This window comes from Eleutherodactylus coqui, chromosome 5, assembly GCF_035609145.1.
Source record: "Eleutherodactylus coqui strain aEleCoq1 chromosome 5, aEleCoq1.hap1, whole genome shotgun sequence".
NCBI lineage: Eukaryota > Metazoa > Chordata > Amphibia > Anura > Eleutherodactylidae > Eleutherodactylus > Eleutherodactylus coqui.
In genome coordinates, this window is record NC_089841.1 from 67,998,854 (window position 1) to 68,020,239 (window position 21,386).

Consider the following 21,386-nt stretch of genomic DNA (forward strand, 5'->3'; position numbering starts at 1 on the left):
CAATACGTGGCATTTTGCCAACATTGCATTAAGACTTGCCACAGGCACCTCACAATCTCAAAACAAGGTGGCCGTTAGGGCATTTAAATGGTTAACAGCCGTGAACAGTGTGAACCCTGATCGTGGGTATGGCAGTCGGATGTCAGCTGTCAAAGACTCCCACTTCATATAAACCCTGCGCACCTTTTACATCCTGGGTCGCTAAGTGGTTAAAAAAAAATCTTATTTTGGTATATCTGTCACAGACTTTAAAAAAGTCTATTCTAGCTGTTACCGTTTTTCCTTAATCTCAGTACATCGCTGTGGAAAATGTTTGTGCTATATTGTTTAAGAAACCTAAAATAAATCACTTACCCGCGGGTACAACCATCAGGATCCCCACAATCAGTAGTGGGGAGTTTTATGGAGTAGATGCAGAGCATGCTCTTATGTGGGATACAGTATATGGAAACAGCCAATTGAGGGCAACTTCGATAGAAAAGTCCTGGAAATACGAGATAAGGGCCTGGGGTCCCCAGATCAAGCAATCAGTGGATGGCTCATTACTCGGGCCCCTATTGGTCTTACATTTTGTCACAGCAGTGGAAAGGGATCCACTGTGCCTCTAAAACAACTTGGCTTAGGGTTAGAACCAGGGGCAGCACCTGGGGTTCCCTGGTTTTCACCCTTTTAACCCCACCAATAGGGATCTGGTCTTCATTGTGGGGAACCCCAGAAATAATCTGTTAAGGAGGCAGCTACCACAAATTGCTCAGGTTTTCTGTGATGCAATTCCAGAGGGTGTAAACAGAGACGTAGCGGAGAAACAGAGCCGAGGTCAGAACGGGCTGAATATTTTTGGAACAAAGACTCAGGCCAAAGGTCAAGACAAGCAGCAACCAAAATAATCATAGTCAAATAATTAGCCGAGGTCAAGAGAGGGGAAATTGGGAAAGCAGACAGAAAACACTTTGCACACTAGTAAACTAATTGCTCAGACAGCAGCAATAGTGAGGAACATTGCCTTCGATTGACTGGGTGCGAGTGCTGGTCCTTTCAGAGGAGGGCCGAGCATGCAGGTGCACCCTTCAGGCAGACATGACACCAGCTCTGGACTGAGACTGGATGTGGTGGACTGACAGCAGCATTGAGAGGGGAGCCATAGCCACCAGTTAGGCCCAATGTCCACAGGCGGGTTTTATTTGCGGACCTTTTGGTCTGAAAAAAATAATTAAAATCGCAGCATGTTCTATTTCAGTGCGGATCCCACACGGGCGTCTTTTATTAAAGTCAATAAGAGCCGTCCTCTACATGGTGCATCCGCAATTGAATTGCAGACGGGCTGCATGTGCCGTGGTACGCTGGCTGGTGCATCCGCAGTGAAGAAAATGAAGACCCGGACGGGTAAGTAGAAGACCCACAGTGTCCCTGGCTATGGGCAGGGTTGGATTGCGCTGCGGGCTCTCGCGTGCGGAATCTGATCTGTCCGTGGACATGAGGCCTTAAGGAGAGTTGCTGGCCACAGCATGACACATTTATTAGCTGCCACATCAGCAGGTAAAAAGTCAACAGCTTGAAAAACTCTTTAAAAAGGAACCTGTCACCAGTTTTTTGGCCATTAGATCCCTGTCATAAGTCTATCCCACTTGTTAATTATTTTAGTGACATGTTTGTGTCAAAATAGCTGGGGTTTTAGTGCAACAACCCACTTCGGTGGGGGCACGCAGTATGTAAATTGTCCGTCTGGGGTCATCTGGGAATTCTGAACGGCTTTCTGAGTCACGGCTGTATCTGCGCCCAATCCAGGATGATGGTCACCTACCTCACAAGGTGGACAGGGCACACACCGAATTTCAACATGGCTATCACGGACGGTACTGCAGAACTCTAGCAAATCCAAAGGGTTTGCAGTGTATGATTATTCCTTTCTGTAACTAGCCACCCTCCAGCACAACATGCCACATCATCTCCTCCGATTATATACATATTAATGCAGAGCAATGAGAGGCTCAGAAACTCCTATATATAGAGGTCAGGAATTCTGCCGTCGTGGGCATCACGCTAAATTCACACAACAGCTGTCACTCCCAGACGCAAATATTTTCATACAACAGCTATATACACACCATGGAGTCTGAGGAAGAGAATGGGCCACTGCTCACCATTTTTCCAAACTTAGGACAACTCAGAACTTCTTTAAACCAGCTTTCAAAAACTTTTTGCACTTTTGTTTCTGACCAGATTGAATGTCTTGGATAAAAATATAATAATGTTCTGTCAGGAAAATACTGAATGTGTGATTATTTAGATTCAATGTCATATGTGTATATCAAAGGAGACGTCCCCTCTCTGGATGTGCAGATTTGATTTATTTGGACCAAAGGTGAAGTCAACAGCATGGACTTTTTGAGAGGATATCTTGGTCTGGGAAGAGGTGTAATTAAGTTTGCATACAAAGAGGAGTCAACCTTTATGGCAGAGCAATTGTGTGGCTATGCTAAGTGAGTTCACAATGCACACAACATATGTTTGATCTCCACTGCAAACAGGAATGTGCTGGCACCTTTCAGTTTAGAAGACTGGAATGGGGACATTTGTATTAGAATAAAAGGTCCTATTTTTTTTAAGACCGGCTGTCCACGGGCGTTGCGAAGTCCCGCGGCAGATCTCTCATTGCGATTCTCCACTCGTGGCGGGCAATTCGCAGCATGCCGAATTGCCCCGATTCTCCGCAGCCAGCCTATCTTTCTGCCGGTCAGCCCTATCTGATAGATAGGCTGGCTGTGGAGAATCAGGGAAATTCGCAGCATGCTGCGAATTGCCCGCCACGAGTGGAGAATCGCAACGATTCTCCGCTCGTGGACAGGGGCCGGCGCTTTCTATAGCAATGCTATGGAAAGCGTCGGCCGGCGTGATTCACCGCCGGCGAATACACATCCGTGGACAGGGGGCCTTAGTGAGATTGAAAGCTCTGATGGTATGGAAGCTTGAAAGACAGAATGAGGATGTCATATCTGTGGAACCCCTAGAAGTGAGGGGAACCTTTGGTGCCAGGATGAGATGTCATGCCTGCCGGTCTACTGGAGAAGATACTCTATCTTAGCACTGTCTGGCTTCCCCGGTTGCCGGTTCAGATGAGTTGAGTTCCCAGTGGTTTCCTGGTAACCTGTAAGAACCTCTTAGTTAATAATGTGTAGCTAATGATGTGATGGAACTCGCCATCTTTATACTTTGTGACATGATGTCTGTAACCTTTAGGCCTCATGTAGATGACACCCGCAGATTCCATGCAGGAAATCCAGCACGGTCCATGGCCAATGAGCACTGCATACCTGCATTTCCCCAGCAACAGCGCCCGCACAGATCCCTCCACTTCCAGGTTCACTGTACTGCGCATGGTCCTCATGGCTTGCCGCCGGACATTCACAGTACAGTTTTTTTTTTTTCAATCTGCTTTCTCACGGATTGGTGTGCCGCAGATCGGACAGCTTCCATTGACTTCAATGAAAGCCGCCCGTGCGGGAACCGCACAAAAATGGAGCACAAAAGGTCCACAAATCAAATCTGTATGTTTTAATCTATTTGCGGACGCCCATGCAGCTCTACGGGCGGCTTGATTTGCAGATTCACCGCGCGGATTTCGCAAATCAAATTTGCCCATGGCCATTGGGCCTAATGCCTTTGCATATACATCTAATAGTTTACAAACATAGGACAACTATTCACCACTATGATTGATTTTCACTTAATATGAATAAATTCTTATTGCTAAACCTTCCATATTGTCTTACACTCTTTAAAAGTGTAATGTGAACTTAAGTCTTGCTTCTTGCAGCAATACATGTTCTCAGCAAGAAGCCCATCTAAAGACTGAAAGGTATGACGAACCGTACAACAGAACAGGATGAGCCAAAGCCCGCCCTTGCCGCTCCGACCCAGAGCTGCCCGATCGAGAGCCCGCCCGAGCCGCTCCGACCCAGAGCCGCCCGAGCCGCTCCGACCCAGAGCCGCCCGAGCGGGAACCCGGCCGAGCCGCTCCGACCCAGAGCCGCCCGAGCGGGAACCCGGCCGAGCCGCTCCGACCCAGAGCCGCCCGAGCGGGAACCCGGCCGAGCCGCTCCGACCCAGAGCCGCCCGAGCGGGAACCCGGCCGAGCCGCTCCGACCCAGAGCCGCCCGAGCGGGAACCCGGCCGAGCCGCTCCGACCCAGAGCCGCCCGAGCGGGAACCCGGCCGAGCCGCTCCGACCCAGAGCCGCCCGAGCGGGAACCCGGCCGAGCCGCTCCGACCCAGAGCCGGCCGAGCGGGAACCCGGCCGAGCCGCTCCGACCCAGAGCCGGCCGAGCGGGAACCCGGCCGAGCCGCTCCGACCCAGAGCCGGCCGAGCGGGAACCCGGCCGAGCCGCTCCGACCCAGAGCCGCCCGAGCCGCTCCGACCCAGAGCCGCCCGAGCGGGAACCCGGCCGAGCCGCTCCGACCCAGAGCCGCCCGAGCGGGAACCCGGCCGAGCCGCTCCGACCCAGAGCCGGCCGAGCCGCTCCGACCCAGAGCCGCCCGAGCGGGAACCCGGCCGAGCCGCTCCGACCCAGAGCCGCCCGAGCGGGAACCCGGCCGAGCCGCTCCGACCCAGAGCCGCCCGAGCGGGAACCCGGCCGAGCCGCTCCGACCCAGAGCCGCCCGAACGGGAACCCGGCCGAGCCGCTCCGACCCAGAGCCGCCCGAGCGGGAACCCGGCCGAGCCGCTCCGACGCAGAGCCGCCCGAGCGGGAACCCGCCCTTACTGCTCGGACCTAGAGCCATCCTGAATGCTCAGACCCAGAGCAGGACACGTGGGAGCTGTCCTGAACACTCAGATCCAGGGATGGACTTTTTAAGCAAACTGCATGTCCATTAACAGTTAACTCTCAGTTCATTTGCAAACTACACCAATTTGGGGCTTTTGGCGATAACGCCCCCATTACTCCAGAACCTACGCACAGGAAGAAGACGAACAAGAGCAGTCTTTATTGACAACTTATTGACAAATCCTTTGAAATCACGAGTAACTTGACGCTCCTGGGCTCCATTGGAAAAATCTGTTGATGGCCCCTACCATATGCCTTTTTTAACACTGGCACCTTCTTATGTGACAGCAGGGACTTTGGCCTCCCCTAGGCATCAGGGCCCATGTTTAATGCTACCTCTATAAAGCCTATAGCTACGCCCCTGTCTGAACGCATCTGAAAAGATGGATGTTCTGCATGAGACATTCACGAAGAGGGGGAAAAGTGAGCGCTCTGGAGTAAAGACCCATGTACAAAGAGAACAATGGATGCTCTGCAGGAGAGGTCCACATTCAGGGCCATATTGCCTGCAGAACGACACTAGTAATGCAGTCATATAGGCCATAATTAGAGGAAGGACAAATCCGCAGGAAGATGCGAGCTCTGTCGTAGAATTAGATACCTAGATGGCGTGTAAAGCCTGTGTAGGAGTCAGGCACAATTCAGGAACATTTAATCCCTTGATCAAGAACGTACTAGTTTTCTCAATAAAGACCCACATGTACTCATATCCTAGGCGTAATCCTGTAGACGCTGGCATGATGCCTGGGCATGCCTGAGCTCAGGAGACTGGTAGGCAGAGATGCCATTCTGTGCCAGTGGCTATGGCTTACAGATAAGACAAAGGCTATGATCTTCCCCATGATGAAATAATAACCCCTTCCTAGCGGCGGCTCCCCAGAACTCTGCAGGACTGGATGCTGCTATACATGAAAGCGATAATAACCCAAAATGTCATTTTAAAGACCCTCAATAATCTGACAATACATGGAGAGATCACCTGTAAGCGGCTGCCGTCCCACGGGTTTTCTGAGAATTACAAAAATTGTTTATCGATAAAATTCCAAAATGTTTTTTTTTACTTGGTGGTTATTGGAATTGATATTTACATTTGATAAATGATCACAAATGAATCACCATTACATGTACAACGGCCAGTTATTGTTATAAAGTCAGGTTAGGATTTTAATCTTCAAAGGGGTTGTCCTCTAAAATTAAAGGGGTTTTCCAAGTTGTTGATTTTACGTAATTTTGGGTTTCCCCGTTACCAAAAATAAATTTAAAAAAATCAAAAAAAAAAAAAAATCAATGCACTCACCATGGTGCAAAACTACCGCATCGGCAGTCCACTGCCACAGAATCTGGCAAGTGGCGTCCATCCCAACCTGTCACGTGGGCTTCTAATGTAGATGATGCCCCTGTTCAGCCTCTTACTGGCTGCAGCGGCCACACGAGTTAACAACCCACGTGACTGCTGCAGCACTTGTACACAGAGGACCAGAGCAGCGGTGAGAGGCGGTGGGGAACAGTGTGCATCACCTCCCCCCCAATCTCGCTGTCACCATTTTAGGGGTACTCAGAAAATCCGTCTAAAAGGGTTGTCTCACATCTAGCTGTTTTGCTGCAGGGGGCAGAAAATTCCGTACATTGTGCAGTGACCCCAGCTAGCACTGCACGCTGAGTCTCATTCACTTGAATAGGAGTCAGCCTGCAGTACCAATCTGGGCCACTGTACAATGTACGGAGCTGTCTGCTCCAAGCAACAAAACAGATATAAGTGGGACAACCCCTCTAAGTTATTCATTATTTCCAAAATAGGGGATAACAAGGCGATCAATGTGGATTCAACTGCTGGGACCCTCACAAATCAGAAGAATGTAGATCCCAAGCATTCGACCATGAATGCAGCAGTGGTCATACCTGCGCACCAATACAGAAGGCAAAAAAACTGTGTAAAACAAAGAAGAAGAAAAGACAAGCAAACAAAAAAAAACCCCAAAAAACATATAATCACCAGTGATAAGTCACAGCTAGTCACTAGCCTCAGTAGTCACATGCCATTCATGTACAGGAGGCCAGTGACTGGCTGCAGCAGCCACCTGAACAAGGAACAGCATGTGACTACTGCAGGAGCTTCAGGAATCAGACCAGACTGGACTGGCCGAACATTTAAAAGACAAGTATTGTTTTTATTCTTTGTTTTACACCATTTTCTGTTATGAGCTCTGTCATTGGCTGCAGCAGCCTATGACATCCAGTACACAGGCTGCTGCAGCCTGTAAGCAACATGTCACAGAGAAGACCCATGGCTGCAGCACTGGACACAGCAGGGAGCCGGGAGAGGTTGACTGTCAGCTCCTTTCTTTTATTTTTAATCATTTGAAAAAAATTACAAGGGCGCTTTAGGGCTGCTGGATTTAGATTGCGGAATCCACGATTGTCACCTAAGTGGATGATTTGTGGCATTCTGCATCCATTAGCAAGAATAGAACATTCGCATGTCTGCGCACACAAGCGGACAGTAATTGCGATCTCTGCTTGCGTTAGAGGTGGGGGGGGGGGTGTGGCATGTTCTATTTTTGCACGGATTCTGCGTGAACGGCAATAGAAGCAGTCCGACCTGCGCCCCTTCCACAATTGACATCCCATAAATATGGCGCATCATTGCGCCATATTTGCGACAAGCCTGAGCACAACACTTATGTTTCTATGACTCCAATTAAACTAGATTAAAAAAGCTGAAAATTTCTAAATATAGCAAAGCAAACTTCAGTTTCAAGGATTCTGTGAGTCACCTCGTTACTCTGCTAGAAGCTCGCGGATAACGAAAACCATCCGGGAAATGGTTACGACTGTGTCCTCAATAAACAAGAGTTAGGCCTTTGTGACATGTTTGCGCACAGAAGTTTTGTACATGCAGTATGCAAAAAAATAGAACCCATTGATTTCAGTGGGTTCTTTCACAAGCGCGTACACAAATGCATTGCGCTTGAAAAAAACTGCATGCTCCATTTTCCTGGACATCTTGGGGTCATTAACCCTTCCCAATCCAATTTGTATCCTGGTTTTCCTAGGGGGCTTACTCTTTATCTGCCGTTATACAATGGCGCTATATGTTGGCTAAAGCCAGTACTGCATAAGGTGACATGTTGGATAGGCCAACAGCAGAGAGGCTGGCAATATACAGTAAGAGAACCCTGACGGTCGTCTTCCAACTTAATCATAATGTCTTCAGAGGTCAGACAGTGGATTGGAGAGGGTTAAACCAGATAGCCATTAAAATGGCTGAGAGCGCCGATGCGTGAACCTCAAGTCTGGGCTTACACGATGACCGGATCAGATGACACACGTGAGAGGCTCACAGCGTATTCCGACTGTAAGCTTAGCCGGTGACCGCGCGCACCTACATTAACTGTACTGCGGATGACCGCGGAGGCCCGCAGGCGGTCTTTTATTTTTGTTTTGTTTGCCTTTTACGTACTGTCGCTTAGTGATGACGCTGGTAGCCGCAGCCATATGCAAGGTTGATTGCTTATGGGCTGCGGGTCAGATGCCTGCATTGACATCTATGGAGGCTGTCCGCGTAGATTCCGCAGCAAAATAGAGTATGCCGCGACTTTTTTTCCGCTCGCAGAAGCTGCTCAACATTTTGCCAGATGATAAAATGCGGCGTGCAGCACTTTTTCTTCCGGATTTTCAAGTGAACCTCCCAAGAGCAGTTCCAGCGCAAATGTGAAAGCAGCCTAAGGCCCTTTTACACGGGACAGCCTGTTTGGCGCAGATGCCCGATAGGTCGTCCCAGTGTTAATCGTTCTTGCACTTTTACGCGGGGTCAATCATCGGTAGTGAATGGAGGTGGAGCAGCCGGCGATCATTCTGGTCCATCTGCCTCCACTCACAGTAAACAGGCAGTCATTCATAGATCAACAACTGCCTGTTTACATGGCCGATCCATCGTTCAGCTTTATGCATGCAGAAACTGAATGGCGAACGAGAAGCGAACAAATTTTAGTTCGCCATTCAGTCGGAGCATGCGTTTACACTGAATGATTTATCGGCCCATGTAAAAGGGCCCTGATGAGTTGTATGTTATTAGGTGTCCCATGAAAAATGCCATGAACTATCTACGGTATTTAAATAAATGGGGCCGATCTGCAATACCAGACATAGCCAGTGGACAGGAATGGCGCTGTTTGTGGACAAATAAAGGAAGAGCCTACCTACCAATCTCATACAAGTTATAAAAATCAGTGAGTTACAAGGCTGTATTAAAGGGATATTCCAGTTATGGGACATTTGTTTAAAGTTTTCATTCATCCAACAGTCAGACCCCACCGATCCCGAGAATGGGGGTCCCGTTTACACATGCTGCTTCATTCATTTTCAGTGAAACAGCCGGAGATATCTGAGCGCTTGTACACGACTATTTCTGTCAGCCCCACTGAGATTATTGGAACGGCGGTTGTGCAAGCGCTGACCTGCGCTCCATCCAATGATACCACTGCGGGTCGGAGAAGCCACCTGAAAGCGAGGAGGAATGCAGAAAGGAGATCCCCATTCTCAAGATTAGTGGGGCACCAATGGTCTATGCGTTTTCACCCATCCAGTGGATGAACCCATATCCGGTAAAACCGGAATACCCCTTTAACTCATCCAATGCCGACCTCAGTAACCTGCGCGCACCTCAGATAATGCAATCCCAGACAAGGGGAATGCAGGCAGAGCATACGATGACATATAGGTTAATGATCCCCATAATTAAGTATATTGCAAATCGCACAGAGGACGATTACCATGAAAGGATCACTGAAATTCCAGACGTACCGGCGTGCGCACGTCCTTCTAATTAACAGGTGTTTCACAGTTTTAATTCAACATATCATGAAAAGTTCTGTAACTTTCGCACTTACTTTGTGTTACAGCTCCTCATCAAAATCCCTGCTTGCTGTCAGTGAATGGAAACATTCTTGGGGGCTAAAAACACACACAGACTTCTTACTTCCTAAAAAGGGGTGTACTCACCATAGATATTTCTGGTATCAACATAACACGCCCAGCTGTTTCCGTGACTCCCGCAGAAGTGGATGGAGAGCGAGCGGCGCACACGCAGGGCCAACTGCCTATTCATGCTCCACCTGCATGCGGCAGGCAGAGGCTGCCTCCATCTATCTAAAGAAAGGAGGTCCTCTCTACACCTGAGGGTGTATGTACACAGGCGATTTTCCTATCCAAGATTTGGGCGTTGCAAGATGTACGAAAATAGAACCCATTGGGCGATGGAGAGGCGGCCGCACATCTTCCTGCATTGACTTCTATGGGAGTTGTGGAAACTGCAGAGCAAGTTGTGAATATGCCATAAATGTCAAAGCGGGAATGCCCGTTTAAGGGCTTCTTCAAAGAAGCATATGTGAAAATACACTCGCTCAGCGCAACGTATTTGCGCAGTGAATGAGGTTGATTTGTGCGCATATCGATGCATTGTACCGTACTTTTTGCGCACGCAGGGTTAGGGTTAGTTTTTTTTTGTATGGGACACCCCCGCCCGCCGTGATTTAGATTGATAGATAGCCTAATCAGGTCCCAGTGTGTGCTTTTCCTGGCGGGTTTGCGTATTGTGTGCGCATTCGCACATGCAGAAAATGCGCGTGCAAAAAGGGAAATGAGAACAAACCATTGAAGTAAATGGGTGCTAATTTTCGTGTTTTGTGCAAACAAAAATTACGCGCATTAACCACAGAGAGTAGAACCCATTGATAATCCGACCGTCTGAAGGAGCGGTAAGGGTGAAGGTTTGTTACATATATATCTAGTCTAGACAAACTTCTTGGAGCGAGACAAGCTGGACTCCAGACTGCAACAAGACAAGACAGAGATTTGCGCCGCTATGTTTAGCTCACAGCGACTTCGTGTAGCTGCGCATCCAATTTCTGCCTCATATACTGGAATCACCAGCAAACTACCATCTCTGGGGCATATTGATGTCAGAGAAGCAGATCGGGTGATTTAAACACCCACTCAGGACCCCCCTCTAACAGGCAGCGACCGTCACTCAGGTGGTCTCAGACTGTCCATTTATTACATGGTGACCATACATCTGAGTGGCTGCCATGTAATACTGCACCCAGAACCTCCCGTATCACCACCACCCCTTTGGTTTCCAACTAATTGGAAAGCGCTGCGGAATAAGTTGGCGCTAGAGAAGTAAAGATTATTATTACTACATTTCCTAAAAATGAGCAGCCCCTATGCAGGCTCCATCTCTAAGGGCTCATTCGCATGGCAGTATTTTCACCGCGTAATACACGGTGAATAGAGTCATTCTCACTTGTATAGTTTTTGCGTAAGAAAAATCATGCTCTATTTCATAGTGTATTACATGCATATGAGCCCTTTTGTTCCCTGTGGGTGCGTAATACGCAATGCGTACGCAGGTACTAGCGTGGTGGTTGCGTTTTCAAGCATATTGCTAGGAAACATGCTATTGAATTAAAAAATAAAAAAAATCAGTAAGAAAATCCTTCTAGGCCATTTTCCCTGCTTGCGTTTTTTTCTTTTGCGCGTGAAACATACGCACTACATACGCAAGTATATGTGTGCAAAAAAGAAAACCCGCATGCGCGATCATACGCAGGAAAAACGGAACAATATGCATTTCAAACACTATGACGTCGTCCACACACAGAAGAGGAGCTCCTGCTCCACTATCTCTCAGCAGACAATATACAGCAGTACTGAGCAGTGTAGTTGTGAATCCAGCACAGAGGTGCAATAAAACACTTACTACAAGCTGCAGCCATGTCTCTTTGTGAGACATTTCCTGTAATCTGTCTCTGTTACTAAAGACAGATTTTACATGACAAAAGGCAGTGGATAGCAAATGATAAGTAAGCCAGTGAATGTGGGGGGCGGGGGAGAAGAGTGCCCTGGAGAATTCTTCTGGGCGCCCTCCTCCATTCTCAGTAAACAGTCGTTCATAGATGAATGACTGCCTGTTTACACAGGCCAATCGGTATTTGATCTTTATAACTGAGTAAACTGAATGGCAAATGATAAGGGAAAATATTCTCATTTGCGGTTCTGTCATTGGCAGCATATACACGGAATGATCATCATTCAGTTTTGCACGATGCAGCGATAGAATGAACGGGGGCCATATCTAATCAGCCCCCTCAAAAAACTGCAGCTAATTTAAAGCAGCAATTATAAGAAGGGGGAAGAGGGGGATGCAGCTGCATTATCTCCACCCCCAAGTTCTTCCTGTGGGTTCTACTTTGGGGGTCCGGACAGTTCCCACATGCTCCTTTCATTTTAATGTCAGCACCGGAAATTGTCGAGTCATTGAAATTAATGTTCCCTGCCGATTCATGCAGGGGCAGTCAGGACCCCTGCTCTCAGGATTATTGGGGGTTCCAGCAGTCAGACCCCCACCAATCATAAAGTTACCCCTTATACTGTGGATAGGGAATAGCTTTACATTTTGGTACAACCCCTTTAAAGAGACTGTATGAAAAACATCAGAAATTTCCTATTGTGCTTTGAGCTTTAGGCCCCCTGTCGACGGGCGTTGCGGTATCCCACGGCGGATTGCCGCCGTCCGGGAGCAGGAGCCGCAGACGGATCTTCGCGGTGAGCCTATCTGACAGATAGGCTGACCGCGGCAAATCTGCCGTGAGTGGAGAATCGCAATGATTCTCCGCTCGTGGACAGGGGTCCGGCGCTTTCCATAGCAACGCTATGGAAAGCTTCAGATGGCGTGATTCACCGTTGATTTACCGCCGGCGGAATCACGCCCGTGGACGGGGAGCCTTACTTCCTCACCATCCCTGCTTGCGGTCAGTGAATAAAGCCTGGAACCTGTTCTGACACTGATCTGGTCACAACACTGCCAGAATTGTTACAGTGTGAGCCACACATCATCATCCCCATAAACACTATTGTTTCCATTTACTGACAGCAAGCATGTAAATAACAATGAAGATCTGAAACCCCATGTATAGCCTGGGGCTCACTCACAGGGGTGTATGTGTCCTGCGTATTACACGCATATTTTTCACGTGCGTAAAATATGCAGTACACAGCAAATACGTCCGCACATGCGCATTTGCTGCGTACGTTAAATCCCCATAGCCTGTATTGGCGAGTAGTACGCACATAATAAGCACCAGAATAGCACCTCTAGGGGACATCTACTACGTAGGGTTGGGACGATCCAGTCTCAGCATTCTCGGGGTGTCGTCAAGACGGTCGCCGACCGTCCACAGCAGGTTTTTTTTCGTATTTCAGATTGCAAGCTCTTCTGACCTGCATTCTCTCTATTGGAGGACGTATCTACAAGGGCGAGTCTCACATGTGCTTTAATGGCGTTACGAGCCGCACATAAATCGCACGTGAAAAGAACCTTCTCTGTTCAATGGGTTAATTTACATGAGCAATTTTTTCCTGCGAGAACGAAAAATCGCAGCATGTCCTATTTTTTAAAGATTCTGTTCAAGAATCGCAAATTATTTTTTAAGGAAGCCAAAAAAAATGCATCCCACTCACGTGTAAATGCGAATATTCATGCAAATGCAATGTTTTTTCTTTTTTTTTTACTATTGACATTATGGGGGGGGGAAAAAAAAAAATAAAAAATCACCCAAAAATCGCGACCACCCGAAGCATTGGATTCCAGTGTATTCATTCAGATGATCGATTTTTGAACGCGTAAAAAAAAAATTGCGCCGGGACAAATAGCACATGACTTTTTTTGGTCTCCGCATCAAAAGATAGGGCTTGTCCTATCTTTTGCAGAGATGTGAAGGAAGCTCCCATAGACTTCAATGGAAACTGGAAAAAAAGGGAGGGGGAGGAGTTACCAGGCGTACAGCGCTGGAAAAGAACGCAGCTGGTCCGATTTAAGCATTATCAGGTATTCGCAGTATTTTACAGTGATCGAAGATTTTCATCACTTCTGTGCGTTTTATTGTCCAATACGCAGCAGCGGCCCGCGTGAACGGCTGGAAATCCGTTTGAAGGGTGCCATGTCATATTAAATCGCCAAACTGGCGAAAGTGCCAAGTATGCAGAGTAAGCGTACCGCACAGCACAGGATTGGACCTGACCAGCGGGCACAGCTATGTATATGGATTTCCTTTGTTTTCACCAAATATGTACTATAGCTTCATTGGCAATGGGCATTATATGGGCACAGGTGGCGAGTGAGGGGCCCGTGTGGCAGAATAAGGGCAACTGTTGTGTTTAGTACAGACAAGGCACACACATAGGCCTCTTCTGTATAAGCAGCGGGTATGAAGGTGCTCTATATATATATATATGTGTGTGTGTGTGTGTTTAGTACCCAGTGGCGCCACTTACCTACCACAAGGCATAAATGTGTGCCCCACTGTTACCACCTACCTATTACACACTTTATGGGTATACCATATGGTAGTCCCAGGCTTTATTGCATTGCACATCCTTTGTACGTAAGGCTATACAGCCTGATTAATGCCCTGTGCACTGGGCATATGATTGGCACCACTTAGCCTATAGGGGTATATAGGGGCAGCAGGGGTCTGTATACAGTCTAGGTCAGCACTCTTCTCCACAGGGGGATGGGAGGTCCCCTGTATACCACAATAGCCTCTGTGCCACACTGTATACATCACTCTTTATGGCAGGTTGGCATCAGCAGCTGGCATCACAGACCTGTCACTGGCAGGAAAAAGGAGATTAAAACAAGTACAAAACAGTTCACCATCCAGAAGCTAAAGGAAGGTGGGGAGGGGTAATAAGAACATTTGATTGCAAGCCTTTAGGTCAAGGCCCAACAAGGAGATACAAGTCAGTTACATAGCAGCACACAACACTGACTCATCCACTTCCCCTCTTTACCCCCTCCCCAATCCCAGAAGCAGGGGGGTTGTGCCCCCAGGAGAACCCCCTCCCCTGCCAGAGACAAGCAAAACAACCAGACTTACCCCAAACTTTTCCAAGGAAGGGAGGTTGGAGGGGGCAGGGTGCAGGATGAGGAGGGGGCAGGGAGGGTCTGTGCTGTCAGTGGCACTGCTGTGGGCAGCTGCTCCTGGGGCAGGCAGGGAGGAGGTGCGGGGTGCCAGGCTGCAGGGGGGCAGCAGATCTAATGCCCTGTACACTGCCCTCTGCACACTCACTGCTCCTGCCTGCTGCTGCCAGCTGATTGTGCTTCCCCTGCCCACCCCTCCACAGACCACGCCTCTCAGGCCGGGGCCAGCCCTCTGATTGGTGCTCATCGCTTCATTGCCATTGGTAGGCAGGGATGTCACTGCAAAACTGCCCCCATCCGGCCCTGACTGCCACTCTCACCTTGCAGCATTAACCCTTCCACTGCCGCCTGCCAGCTGGGACGACAGCATTAACCCTTTCATCCCCGGCTGGGACTGCAACACTACCTGCCGTACCTTGCAACATTAACCTCTGCACTGCCAGCTGGGACTTCATCATTAACCCCTGCAGTGCCAAAATTTGTGTGCGCAAATGAATAAAACCCATTGATTTCAATGGGTTCATTCACATTTCCGTATTTTTGCGCGCGCATTGCGGTTGTGCAAAAAAAAATAATTAAACATGGTTTATTTTTCTGCGTATTTGCGCCCCAGTGGTCCCCATAAAAGTGATGGGGGTATAGAAACGCAGAAGCAATACGAAGGAGATGCGTGATGCACTGCGAACACATCTGGAACTAATTAGCCATTTAAATCGGTGCGTCTATGTTTGCTGCGTGCAAATAAACGTGCCTGGCAGAAGACATAATAAAATATGCCAATACGTACAAAAAAGCATTGTTCATTCCGCAAATACGCTTGCGCCCGTGTGAAGCAGTTCTTGGACCGCCAGCTATGATTGCATTATTCAGGCCGGGCTCAGACGGACAGAATTTGCTTCGTGCCGCCCGCACACATAATAGTGCGTACTTGCCGCGTGCCGCCCATCGCCATGTATGATCTTGGCATATATGTAATAAGCGCCAAGATAGAGTATGCTGCGATCTTCCTTGCCCGAGTATTTCGCACAATTCTTCTGAGCAGCAAGATGGCCGCCTGTGGGAGATTGGCACAGCGTATCCCAAGCGCAAAATCCACAAGCGGAATATGTAACACCAACACGGTCGTGTGAGCCCAGCGGAACCCCCACGCTACGTATTGCAACATTAATGTCAGAGCCAGCAGTGCAGGGGTTAATGATGCAATCACAATTGGCAGTCCAGAGGTTACCCCGCATTGCCAACTATGACTCCAGCATTAACCCTGGCACTGGCAGCTATGACTGAAGCATTAACCCCTGCATTGACAGCTAAGATTGTAGCTTTAACCCCTGCACTGCTAGCTCTAACTACATCATTAACCCCTGCACTGCCAGCTCTAACTGCAGTATTAATTAAATGAGGAGCGTGCTGTAACACATCTGTAATACGGATCCATTATACGGACGTGTTACAGATGGCATTACAAATATATGTCATCAGTATTTTCCTCCATATATTTTATTTTCCACTGGGAAAATACTGATCCATATTTACCCAATAGCAGGTAATAGAAATACAGGGACAAATGCGCCAAAAAATAAGTCAAGTTGCATTAAAAAACGTGAAAAATATGGCCATGTGAACAGATACATAGATTTATATTAGTTCTGTATTACTCGTCGGAAAGCGCCCTGAGGCCGGCGTTGGGCGATTGATTGTGCATTTACGCATGCCTCAATGCAACTGTTTTGTGCACTGAACAAGGCGTTTTTATGCACGTATCGATGCATGTTCACTTGCGCCCGGCAAACAAAGACGCACCAATTGAAATGGCTAATTCGTCTAATGAGTTCCAGCAGAATTACGCTGCGTATTACGCATCTCCATGGGTAATGCGTGTGCATTTGCGCACCCCCTATTTACTTCTGTGGGACCTTTCATACGCAAAGGTGCAAAAAAATAGAGCATGCTGCGTTTTTTTTTTCTTGTGTGACCGAAATATGCATGCAAAATACAGAAATATGAACAAGCCCAAAGAAATCAATGGCTTCTATTCTCTGCGTAAGGAGTGCGTAAATATTGCATGAGCAAATACGCTGTGTGACGCCGGCCTGAGGTTTCCGGAAATTTTACCCAATATGCTAATATTATAATGTTTTCAGTCCCTGTAGAATTCATCATTGTTGTCGCTGTTTGAGTCCCCAGTGACATCTCTGTTCATTTGTCCTCCGACGTCCCAGGAGAGCGGACCGGACAGTCGGGGCCGGAGGTACTAATGTTGTAATGGTGGGAGACATATCTAGTAGCTGCTGGGCCTCAATGCAAAATGTGTAACAGGGGCCCCAACTCTAATGCTATTAGTCTCCTCATATGGGGGAGAGACACCTTATGGGCCCCTGAGGCCTCAGGGCCCGGGGTACAACCGCCCTCTGGTTATGGTGGACCCATTACTGCAGCGGCCCACTCGCCTGGCAGTCATCATGTCATCACCGCGGGGACATCAGGAGGATGAGCGATTCTGAAGGTACGTATATTGAAGTGTTTCGTATTTCAGCATTTTGCCTCTCCGCCTCGCGGTTTGTTAATTATGTGAGAGAACATTTGTGTATTCCTTTGTGGCGGCCATTTTTGTAAAAGTGACAACAGAAGCTGCGACCGCACTGCGTACTGATGGCCGACCAGCACTGTATTACCAGGACCTGCTGGGAAAGTGACAGTTTTTCAGCCAGCTGCTGGGAATCTCATTCAAAAGTGACAAGTAATATGGCGGCAGGCCTTGGCATATATAGTTATACGCATGCCGCTCCTGGGGAAGCAATGGCTGAACCAGCTGCGGCGCAGCGTTATATAATACTCATATTGTGTGTTTTAGCTTTCTTTTGGTATTGTGATGTTTATGGGGGTGAATCGGCAATTTAGATGGGGGAACTCCAGCACCGTTTATGGGGATACGCTTGGCCACTATTTCAGGTCGGCATAGGTGGCCATTCTCCGCTCCAATCATTCATCACAATAAGGCCCAATGTCCATGGGCAAATCTGAAACAAATCACAGCATGCTCCATTTTGCTGCGGTTCCCGCGCAGACTTCAATGGCAGCCGTCCGATCCAATTGCGGATACCGCGGGAAAGCAGGAGTTAAAAAAAAAATACTACGCATGCGTGCGGCAAGAAGATCCAGACAGGGTGGGAGAACACAGGTAACAAAATGTCCTCGGAATCCGACCCACCTGTGGACATACACGGCCTTTCACACGGCCGAGAAAATCACGCCAGATTTGTGCGTTGTGAGACGGACAAATGGAGTCATATTCCTGCATGTCGCATATTTTTGCCTTCCTCGGAACACGTCGCCCATTGTTCTCAATCTGACAGTAAAACGCTGATGGGGTCATACGCATGAGCCATGTTTTCCTGCATGGCACCGCGATACAATGCAGGAAACGAATTGCGGCATGCTCTATCTCTCCGCATGCCCTCGCATCACACTGACCATTGTGTTTCAGTCGGGCCATCAGTGGCATCGCACCACATACTGGGTGCACACATTGAAAAGGCCATGGCAGAGGATAGCTACATCCACAAGGTGATGTCAGGCAGTTTTGACATAAAAACGCCTGGCATGCGCTTTAAATTCACATGGTGGTGATTCAGGGCCCAATATTGCACTCGCCCCATGTGACGTTAGCATTAGGCTACAATGGGGCTGTGTGCTGTCCACGGAATACATGATCAAGACAATGCCCAAAAATTCGGTCGGATTCGCAGGAATATATTTGCACGGTGTATTATGCACCTTTTCAAATGAATGGGAGCATGTTTGCGTGACTTGTTGCACATGCAAAACGTACAGTAAAGCATGCACATGCCCTAGCAGATACGCAAGGCTCAGGTCGCAAATGCGAGCATAAATGCACTTATGTCCGCGTGAAGCCGCAGCCCGGATTCACACGAACATATCTGCAAGGCATATTACACGCGAAAAATTTGCACACGCGATACACAGTGAATAAAACCTATAGATTTTAATAGGTTAGTTCACATAAGCGATAGCACAATAGAGCACTACAGGTATATTCTTGTATCCCAAATTACTGCTTAAAATTCGAGCAGTTTGGAGGAGAATCACTGACACTTCACACAGCACTTGTGTAAATCACAAATGATTCCGTTTATTTGGTTAACCAGCCAAAGAATTTACAGTCCTTCAAAACAAATACATTAAAAGGTCACCTGACTTGGCATATGTATAACTTGTTACGCCTCTTTAATACTGATTAGTACCGTGTTTCCCCGAAAATAAGACAGTGTCTTATATTAATTTTTGTTCAAAAAGGTTTAACTTTTTTACATGTATAGCTGCCTGGACACTATTTAAATTGACTTTTTAAATTAACTGTTAGCAGGGCTTAATTTTGGAGTAGGGCTTATATTTCAAGCATCCTCAAAAAGCCTGAAAAATCATTTTGCATCCTCAAAAATTCTGGAAAATCATGCCATGTCTTATTTTCAGGGCATGTCTTATTTTCGGGGAAACAGGGTAAACGTAGCTGGTCTCTGGGCAGACCTCTGCTCTCTAGTCATGTGCTGTCTGAGATTGCTAAGTGATCTCTATAAGTGTTCCTGAGCTTAGTTAAGGCTTATATATGTATAGAAATCCAAATAAGGTAAAAAATAATAAAGAGTTCTATTTACTAATACATTTCTAAGGCAAAGTCCATATTTAGGCCGGCTGCACACAACCAAGTTGAATTCAACATGCAGGAGCCCGCAGAGGAATCCAACCCTGTTCCCGTCCGGCGTGCGCACGTACCTGTCATTATGTCATCTTTTCTGTACTGCATATGGCCCGCACGGCTTACCATTGGACATGCTCAATAGAGATTTTTTTCTCTTAAACCCCTGCTTTTAACGCGTCATCCGTGACCTTTCTGCTCACAAATAGAGCACGCTGCGATTTTTCCTCCGCAATTGATTTCAGCTCCTGTGCAGAAAAAAAACGCTTTTCCATAGCATGCTATGGAGGGAACTTGCTGCGGAACCTGCAGGCAGACGCAATGCAAATCCGGTCATGTGCAGCCGGTCTTAGACAGCTGTCTGGCTACACATTTGTGTGAACGAAGGTCAATTGCAGTAAGTTAAAAAATGGAAGGGTAACAATATGGTGTTTAACAGACACTATGGTTTACATAGTCACATAAGCGTATTTTGCGCTTGTGCAAACAATACGCAGCATGCTCTATTTTCCTGCACATTTGCGCATGAAAATAGCACATATTGAACTAATTAACTTAGGGCTCATGCCCACGGCCGTATGTGTAAGATGTGCCTCTCCCCTGCAGCATTTTACACATTACAGCTCATCTGCTCTACCAGCAGAGACCGCGTATGGGCTGCGTACAGCACTGCGCATGTCCGCGAATCAAACACACACGGACATGCGCAGTGTGATTGAGGTTTTTTAGTTTAATTCTCCTCTCTGTTCAATGTATTGCGTATGGATAGCATATCATACGCCGCCCATAACAAAACCGCCTTGCAAACACTTAAGAGAAGTAGTGATCTTGACAGCCGCTGCGGAGGATTGCAGAGTTTTTCCCATTGTTTTCAATGGGAAAACTTCGAATCACACCACGTGCACCTAGCAGAGATAGGATGCGAGAGCGCGCCGAAAGATAGGACATGTCACGATTTGCTTCCCGCATCACAATGCAATGTGGGAAAAACATCGCTCATGTGTATGACCCCATTCAATAGAATTGGGTTCATGTTCGTGCAAGATTTGTGCGCCTTGCAATGCACAAATCTCCCGCGATTTTCTCGCCCGTGTGCATGTGGCCTAAGGCTCATGTGTTAGAGCAGCAGTACGGAGTAGCTTAAGATAATGTGGATTGACTAATATAACGCAGGATTAAGCCGCTAGTATGATGCCGATCATAATCTGATGACCTTATTTTAGGTGATGTCTGTGAGAAGGAACAATGCTCATGCAGGGCATATTGATGGTGATGTAACAGATAAAAAAACACAAGCCGCTGATAGTCCAGTTAGAGTCATGTGCCTTGCTGCTGCCAGGAGGAGTTACAGAGGATGTATCAAAAACACTATCTTTTCTCCTTAGGGAAAGCACCTGGATGGTGATGGAGGTGACTTCAAAGGCCATTCATGCAATTGTGGGTAATATGCAAATAAGGGAGATGGAACAATACCTCCACAGTGCCACCTATTGGAAGGCAGCATTTCTTCAAGTCAATTAGACTCTTTATACAAGCCTTGAAACAATGACCGAGAATTGAAAGCAAAGCCAGACTCCATATACAGACAACTGTTTCGGGGTGTTTGCCGCTCATCAGTGTGCAGCAGGATTCTGGCTTTGTTTGGCCTGTGATGAGGGTGAGAAACGCTATCTTTTCTCCTTAGGGACGGCACCTAGACAGTGAGGGAGTGAGGATGTATCTGGATGGCCAGAGATACCCAGTGAAATTAGAAGTACTGTTGCTTTAAGAGTTTATACTACCAGTTTATTACGCAACATTAAAAATACACAAATCCTCCTATGGAGCGAGACGTGATCATTTTCTTAACCCCTTAATGTTCCATGACG

The 21,386-nt window shown here is 47.6% G+C and overlaps 1 protein-coding gene across 1 annotated transcript in view; it reads right to left on the reverse strand.

Annotated features, from left to right (window-relative positions):
* Positions 1-14,999, reverse strand: part of ATOSB (atos homolog B) — a 43,814-nt gene extending 28,815 nt beyond the window's left edge. Inside the window, exon 1 of the mRNA XM_066602681.1 lies at positions 14,761-14,999. The gene's annotated coding sequence lies outside the window, so the exon portion shown is untranslated. The remainder of the gene's footprint in view (positions 1-14,760) is intronic.
* Between the last annotated feature and the right edge of the window lie 6,387 nt (positions 15,000-21,386).